The 8999-nt window shown below is 33.5% G+C and overlaps 1 long non-coding RNA gene across 1 annotated transcript; it reads right to left on the bottom strand.

Annotated features, from left to right (window-relative positions):
- Window positions 1–8077: 8077 nt before the first annotated feature.
- LOC116127228 lies at window positions 8078–8637 on the bottom strand. Its single transcript, XR_004127595.1, has 3 exons — window positions 8500–8637; window positions 8218–8319; window positions 8078–8132 (listed from the first exon to the last, which is right to left on the bottom strand). It is a non-coding gene; the product is annotated as an uncharacterized LOC116127228 (long non-coding RNA).
- Between the last annotated feature and the right edge of the window lie 362 nt (window positions 8638–8999).

Here is an 8999-nt window from a genome sequence, read left to right as displayed (position 1 = left end):
ATTTTCAGGAGGGGGCACTTGAGGAATTTTCAAATCCAACTGTAAGACAAGAACATCAACCAATACGAAGAGGAAGCAATTAATTAATCGCAACTCATCCCTGACCCTGAGAAAGTACTCTTGACTTGAGAAAGACTTTTTTGGCAAGAATTGATTCATTGACTTTGTCTTCTTTTAACACCTTGATCCATTGCCAATTTGTTTTCATCCTGTGTATTGAACAATTTATAACACTATGGAACAGACGATATTGATGAATAATATAATATAGGAATATTAGTCAGTTTTTCGTGTAAGCATATTGCTATACTGGAAATAGTCATATATAGTATTATTCATTGTAACTAAATTTTAGTACCATCTGAAATTAATTTTCATGGGGCATTTGCAGAATATATAAATTCAATTGTATTATCTTGTGATATAAAAATTAAAAATGTGAAAAGGTAGGAGACAACAGACAAGGACATTAGCCTATCAATGAGAAGGAAAATTAATGGCCAACCGGGCACCGGCATGGTCCCTGGGCATTAAGTATCTAGGGAAAGACTTCTATGGTAAGGGTTGATTCATTGACTTTAGCTATGACATTAAATATATCGGGAAAAGACTTCTATCGTAAGGGTGATTTACTTAGACTTGCTCATCCTTTGTCAGGATTTTCTAAATATGACCAATTCTCTGATGTTAAAGGAGGTGATGTATGATAAGAGCTTGAAAGTATACATTTTATTAGTGATTTAATTGAATTATTTATGAAAAAAAGTGTTTAATTGTTGGAATTTGAATTTATTATTTCATAAATACTTTTTACAGGATCACGGGTGTATTTTGAGTATTTTCAGGTTCAAACCGATCTTTGAAGGAAAAAGAATGATGTCGATGGAATTCATGATGAGTAGGAACAAATGGTTCAAGAATCGGAGTTGAAATGAGGAAGTTGTGGCACGTTGAAGATGAACCAAACGGAGCCTAAGATTTCTTTATTTTAATTAGTTTAATCAAATTCTTGTTGATTTTAATATGAAGACTTATCCATTTACAGATTTACGTGTCTTTAGGTACAAGTCAAAATAATCTCAAGAATGAAGTAAATAAGAATTCTTTATTTTCTAGATGATTTTTTTTTTTTTCGGATTAAAGTGTTATTTAATCAACATAGAGTACTTTGTCGAGAATAATATAACACTTAAAAAAGAGAAAATATTAGTCGGAATTTGAGAATTTCTTTGTTCTAAAAATTACTATCAGGATAGCTTATTCATATCATCCTGATCAAGGCATCACAGGATGTCAAGTGTTGTAGCTCGATAGAAAATCCGGCACTCTTCCTGTCAAACTATTGTTTGATAAGTCCCTGAAATGGTGATTGAAAATATTAAGCTCACTTGGTCTCGTCATCTATGGGATGAAAATTACATTGTTCATGTTACGTTGTGTGATGCTTACAGGATTGTATTGATGTGAGACTTGATATGTAATACGATATATCTCGGCTATTCCACCGATGAAAGTTCTGCTTAGTTATCAATAATTTCATTAAAAGATTGTTGCGCTAGTCAAGGTGAAGAAGGTAGAACTTACAGGGATATGATACTTGGGGCATCATATCATCGTTCGCTGCAATTAAGACCTTGCCACAAGTGAAGTGTGTGCACATGGATCTCCTTGCCAATTTCTTTTCACTCCATATTTTGACTTATATTCATGATGGCATCAACTAATTATTTTTAACATGATAAGAAAGAATATTATATTCATGGTGTGATTGGCTCTACTATCCTCCATTAAGAACAAGAAATAATTCGAAAAGAAAAAACAATCGTAAGGTGAGAAAAACACCATCGTTTGGTTTGTTAGCAGTTGCTGAAACTCTGGCACTCATAAATCTCGGAGGCATTGAGGATGGGCGGTAGCGTCGAATTCCCAATTTTGTTGATTGAAAACTCAATTTTATCTTCGCCTTTGGCTAATACGCCGTAGTAGCCGTCTCCCTCTAAGTATCTAGGAAATTCGGCTCATCCGACCATTTCCTTCCATTAAAAAATATGTCAATTTCTCTAGTTGGTTGGATGGGAGACTTTAACCTCAGCAAGTAGAAGCGACATAATATTGGAAGCTTGCCTCGTAGGCTTGATATTGAACTGCAAGTGGTATCTGCCGGTACGCCGCGTTGCATGACGGTAGACGGTATATCATAATCGGTCTCATAGAAGACTTTGAGCGAGTATTTATGATTTGCAGTTGTAGCAGTTGTAGGGGACCATATGCGATCATAAACGTCATCTTTGTACCTTACATACAGAACAATTTTATTACTTAGTAACTAGTAAGCCAAGATTCATCAGCTTTCCAAAATTGAGGTAGTATAATTGAATGGCTCACCGATTGGTTATTGTGTTGTTGAACCAAAATCCAACCGCTGAAAGAGTAGTAATGATCCGGTGTCAGTGTCATAAGTTGAATTTTTCAGACGCTTAATTCTAATGCTGATATGAAAGGTGTCCAGAGCTGTGTTTTCAAGACCGACAATATATATAGTTCTTCTGGGGAATATGGAGGATCTCCTTGGTGACAATAGTGGATGCATTTGTAAGTTCCCTGAATCCCAGGATCAGCTTCAAGAGGAGATTAAACCTTGTACTTTACCTTGGCCATCATAATTTCCTACATGAATCTTGTCTAATTAAAAACTAGTATCGCTACGAGCAAGTTTCAAGGTGTAACAATTTCTTTTTCCGGGGAAGCTTCTCACGCTCATGAATTGTTGTTCAAGGCTGTTTCTGATGTATTCAAATGATATATTATTGCTTAAACGGTCTCTATGAAATTTGCATCTGAAGTGCAATTTAGTCTGTCATTGTCCGTATAGCTAGAATTTTCAGTATCCCACAATCTATGCTATAAAAACCTGGAGATATAAGGATAACAAAGAGAAATCTTAGAATAAACAATAAATTGACTTGATACTTAAATATGGATGGAGGTAGTAAAACCTGATTGACTCTGGGCGTGCATCAGGACTACGAGAGAGCTGTACTTATGAATGCACAGAAGATAACTTCTTAAGATTTCCATAGCCAATTTGATTTCCTCTTGTGTGTCTCATACAATTTATAATGCTATGCAAACGATAATTCTTAGTACTAAGCACGTTGCTATATTATATATATATAAGTCTTTTTGGTCAACAAAATGAAATGATGGGAATTCGTGTTATTCCAGTGTAGCGTGGAATTTCCAGGGGCAATTAGATTTAAATTCAATTGTAATAGTTTGTAATGTATATAAAAGGACAATTAGGACCGTATGGTCAACACTTCTCGTAATATATTTTTAATTATGATTTTATTTATCTAACCATACATCCATATTTCTATATACTGTTTTTAGTCTAATCAATTTTATTTTAAAAACTTTATCCTATTATTTATGTTTTAGACACTACTGAATATAAAATAAATTAATAAGAAAATTTATTTTTAATAGCTTTTGTCAATCAATAATATCATGAAGAGTGATTTTTTAGAGAGATTAAGTACGTTGCTTGTACTATATATATATATATATAGATGTTTTTCAGATAATCCAAATGTATTAAAAAAAGGTAGCATTTTTTAGAGACCTCCAACTTGATCCAGCTGGAACTGGGAGAGTACGATCTTGGAAACGACATTGTGGCACGTGTTGATTAACTATATTTGTGTATCCCTAACAAGAAATATAGTTAGAGATACACACAATAAGAGAAACTGTACATATGAATGAACAGTGATCAACTTCTTTAAAATCCCCACTGCCATTGGTTTCTGCTATGTTCTCATACAATTCAAAAGTGTAATAGTTTCGTATTATTATCAATAATAATATATTTTCATGAGTGGCAATAGTGGAATTTTCAAATCAAATATTTCAGTTGAAACTAATAAAGTTGAGCATGTTGAGAGAGGTATTTTAAACATGGGGTGTATTGGTTCGGGTTTGTGGTACCACAAAATTGGAATGCCATTTTCAGTCAAATTCTTCTTTTATCTTACCCATAGATGTAGGTTAAGAGATCTCCAATGGTGCTCTTTATTTTAAGAACATCTTTCATATAAATAAAGAGTATCTTCATTAATTTTTAAATATAAGAACACAAATTTATCAAATCCAATAGACTCTTTAAATTAATGAGATGCTCTTTATTTTAAGAAAAAGATTACGAGAGAGAGAATAATAAATAAATGATAGGACTGTAGTTATTAATTAAAATTAGGATAAAGAGTGAAATTTGACTTTTAAATGTGGAGAGCCAACTCAATCTCTATTTATATTTAAAGATAAAGAGTATTAGATTTTTTTTTATGGATAACTCTTTATAATAAAGAGTTTGGGTATATAAAAGATCATTTGGGATGATCTAAAGCCGTTTCTATTAGCCAATCATTTTTTTATCTTTGAGACTGGACCTATCACAAAATGGATTGGCAAACAGTTGGGATTCAATAATTTGCAGCAGAAATTGGTTGATGTAGTTTGATTTGTGGAGTTTCAGTTTTTGATTATATGAGTTTAAGATTACTCAGATTTTGAAAAATAATGTGAAGCCAAAACGGGGTCGTTTCATTTAAGTTCAGTGGTGATATTCTAGCCGTTGATCAAGACAATCCAAGGGGGATATTTACGATACAGGGCATATATAAAGAAAGCAACAGTGATGTGAATGGTAACGCGTTTTTGTCAAACGAAATAGGGTTCGTGAGAGAAAAAGAGAGAGCAACTAGGGTTGAGTATTTGCTGGTCTTTCTGGTATAATCTGGGTAGATTTAAGAGGGTTGCGTCCTTCTTGAGGTGGTTCTTGTCCTTGTTTTTGCAATTATTGAGAGATTCTTGAGCGAATAGGCCTAGGTTGAGAGTTGATCTGTTTGGCGATTGTATGGTTGTTTCTTGTAATGTTGATATTTCTTAGTGTTGGAGTACCGTATTTCAGAGCTCAACGTGATGTAGTCTATCAAGATTGGATAGACGAACCAAGTAAATTGTGCCTGTGTTTGGTGTGTGTGGTTCTTTGATCTTGATCTTATTTGTGTTTTTTGTGTTGCAATTAGTTTATAGGCTTGGGTTATAACAATTTTAATCTCAGCTTGTGGTGTTAGTTACGGTGGAGAAAAATAATAATGAGGCGAAATGGTGACTATGCATAAGCCCTTTCTTTGTGCAAGAATATTGGCCCCGTAGACATTTGTGTTTTATTATTAGAAAGTAGAAAAAGAGCTGCTGGATGATCCAGACTAAACCATAGTACCTCGTTAGTGCTTCACCAAAGACTTGATGGAGTAGACCTCAGTGCACGACCAAGACTTGGTGGTTGACAGCTCTCTTTACAATAGTGAATCCCACTTTGAATTTTGTTCCCAGTTTATAACAATCATGATATACGAATCATCTAATTCAAAGGACATCCGCTATTAGAAGAGGAACTTAATCGCCAATACACGATCCCTAGGAGAAAGTGCTCTTGCAATTGAAAAAGACTTCAATGGCAACTGCTGATTCATTGACTTTAGATCTGGGTTCTCTGGTTGAAAATGAGTCATTCAAGTAATCTTCTTATGTGTCTCATACAATTCAAATTGCTATACGGACAAGATGACAGGTGTATTGTTTAATTAAAACAGATGATTGAGCAGGTTGAAAAGGCTATAAGAAGACTACTCTTGAGAAAGGCTTATATGGCAGTGTACACTAAGAATAATAATTAAGTATGAAGATTAATAAAAAATTATTTATTCAATAGTTTTTAATCAACTAATATCATGAAGAGTGATTTTTTAGTAGGGATTTTAGAACTTCAATTTCTACAAATTAATTTAATTAATCATTTTAGTCAACAAAGGTGGTATGCAAAGCACAGATGATCGACTTCTTAACATCTCCACTGCCAATTCGGTTTCTTTTGTGTATAGACATTTATAAAGGGGATAATATGTTATAGGAATATTAGTCAATTTGTCCAGTTAGTAGTCAGCAAGTGGCTAGTGGAAATCTAATTGTTGAACCATAGCCAAAACACACATAATAAAGTAGAAAAATAACAAAGGACAATCGGTTTACTTGGTTTGTTCCAAAAAGGAATTTCGTCAGCATTCAAATAGAGTATTTTATTGAGTTTCAGAAATTGTAGAATACAATAATCAAAGTATGGGTTTTCCATTTTTTTTTTTTTTTTTATGGTAAACCTGTAATTGCCTCTCCGCAACTGTTAAAGGGCTTGTCATCGGCCACAAAAGAGAGGTGGTTTTTCATAATACAAATAATCTCATGGGCTTACCATCTAATCCAAACCAACCCAAATATTTGCAAATTAATTCTAAACCCAATTATTGAATGGTTTACCATCAAGCCTTATATGAACCATATCCGAATAATAATTATTCACTTAAAAATTTGTTCGTATGTGGAATTTTCAGGAGGCACTTGCAGAATTTATAAATTGATTGTATTATAGATATAAAAATGTGAGCATATTGGAGATAAGGACATAGCCTATTAGACGAAAGTCAGTTGCTAACCTGAACCTGGGAATATCTTGAAAAACATTCTGTGATAACTAATAATTTGATACTCCAGTACAAAGAGCCCAAAAATGTGATAAATTGCATGGCATTATGATATACATGAGTATGAGTTAAGGAAACATTCATTCTTTTTATTAGATCAGATGAATGTTAGGCTGTGTGTGCCTGTAATTTGCACTGATACTAGATAAGATTACCACTAAGTTTATCTAGCATCCATCAAGAGATTGTTACATTATTTATGGAACAATCTTAACTATTCCAGGATTTTCTGACTCTTCAGTAGTATCATTGATATAAAACCTGGTTGTTTTGGTGCAGGGAAGCATAGTTTCATTTGTGAGCATGGATATGACTTCTGCATTTTGGGCTTGTCAATTGCCTGGTCTTGTATGCACAAGAGACCCACATGAAGGCATCTCAGTACTTCCAGAAGAGCAAGATTCATCCATTGTTCGATCTTCAGTCAGCCTTTACCTTATCCATAGTTGCCATGCCTGAAACACAAGTGACGAGGTTGATTATACCTTATGAAAATTACATAATTTTTGGAGAACTTCATATCCTACAAGATTGAGTGGATGCTCTGTGTGATAGCAACCATGTTCTTCTTGCCACTCACAATCTCTAATACTAAAACTCCAAAGCTATATACATCTGTTTTTATTGAGACAATACCATTTATGGCATACTCGGAGCATTAGCCACTGTAAAAAGTAAACTTAGTATTAGTTACAAAAAAAGGAACACACTCGATGTTTTTTGTTGTAAATTTACCATATACTTACTATGTCCCAACAATTCTATGTATTTGCTTAGATTATTCACACCAAAGATTCTAGCCATACCAAAATCAGATATTTTGGATCATTTGATCATCTAGTAAATGTTGCTGGCTTTCAAGTCTCTGTGAATCACTCTTAATCTTGAGTATTTATGTAGATAAATAGTCCTTGAGCAATTCCTTCAATTATGTCGAACCGTTTCTCAGTTTAATAGTGTTTTGTGAGAATCTACACAAAACAACAAATAAAAATGAGGAGATTAGTGTTTAGTGAGAAACTCAAGTTGAAAAATCTTGTTTGGAAAAAGTACCGAAAATGAAGAAGTCCAAGCTTTTGTTAGGCATTTACTCATAGACTAAAATCCTTTCTTCTTCCTGAAGAGAACATCCTAAAAGTCTCACAGATTAGTATGCTGGAGTTTTGCAATGAGCTTAGCCTCATCTGAAACTCTTCTATTCCTTGGTTAGAATTTCTTGAGAGCCTTTACTGCTATTTCTTTCCCACCAGGTAAATCCCTGAAATAAAACTCATGAAATTGCTTCTTACGCAACTTCTATCAATAAAGATCATAAGCACGGTTTTACCTTATAAACTGCACCAAACCACCCTTTCCCAGCACATTTGTAGTGAGAAATGTTTGTAGCAGCAGCAATGGTTTGAAAGTTAAATAATTAGTTCATCCTTCATGTTCTGATTATTTTCTTGTGTGTTAAGTTGCTACATGTTGTGAGAGTGGAACGTCGTCCCAAGCTCATGTAATAGCTTCTTTGGTTGCTTATGCTCTCCACTAAATCAGATACATAGAAAGACATTCTAATTACCATAATTGATGATTAATAATCATATTTATTGTTCAAGCTAGCTGGTTTCACCTTTTGCCTTGCATGTTCTCCATATCGAATAGCATAAGTAGCAGAACAGGGGAACCAATAGAGCTGCTCCTACTATAATAAATGATAACCACCACTTGTCTTCTGCATTGAAAATTTTTCATTACTTCATTTGATTTACCATAGCAAAGAGTACATTTAAGGATTCAGATTTGATTAGAAAAACTAAAGAAAAGAAAACCAAGATACAGTACGAAAAGTACACGAAATGATATTCCCTTAGTTATCTTTGAAAAGAAAAAAAAAAAAAAAAAGGTGTTGTACCTCTGTTTCTCTTTTGAAGCTCCACAAAATAGCCATTATAGTTGAGAGGGCAGAAGTTGAAACAATTGCTGCTAGCACTGGAAAATAAAATCTCTTTCTCTGTGCAAGAAGCTTCAGAACAAAGATTTGGATTCCGTCTACACTGAATTAAAATCAAAAGGTATTTTAACAACAATCTAGGGCCCCAGATACATGAATCGATGCTCTTATACATAATTGCAATTTTTATGGCATTTAATAATAGATCATCTCCGCTGGTTTCAGAACAATAAAATGGAGGCTTACTCTGTTTTTTTGGCCATTGCAGGCCCATGCCCAAAGTGAACATCCCAAGGATTGACCAGGTTTTATTTTACTTTTTATATTTTAAAACTTTTAGATTTTTATAATACAATAATACAAATTAATGATTGTATATATAAATTAAGTAAATTCTTAGCTTAGAAATAAGAAAAAAAATTCAAAAATAACATAGCAGATAAATAAATAAAGTAAGAACA

Source organism: Pistacia vera, unplaced genomic scaffold (assembly GCF_008641045.1).
Source record: "Pistacia vera cultivar Batoury unplaced genomic scaffold, PisVer_v2 Contig190, whole genome shotgun sequence".
Taxonomy (NCBI): Eukaryota; Viridiplantae; Streptophyta; class Magnoliopsida; order Sapindales; family Anacardiaceae; genus Pistacia; species Pistacia vera.
The sequence above is the reverse complement of the archived record's forward strand: the minus strand, read 5'-3'. Positions and strand labels throughout refer to the sequence as shown.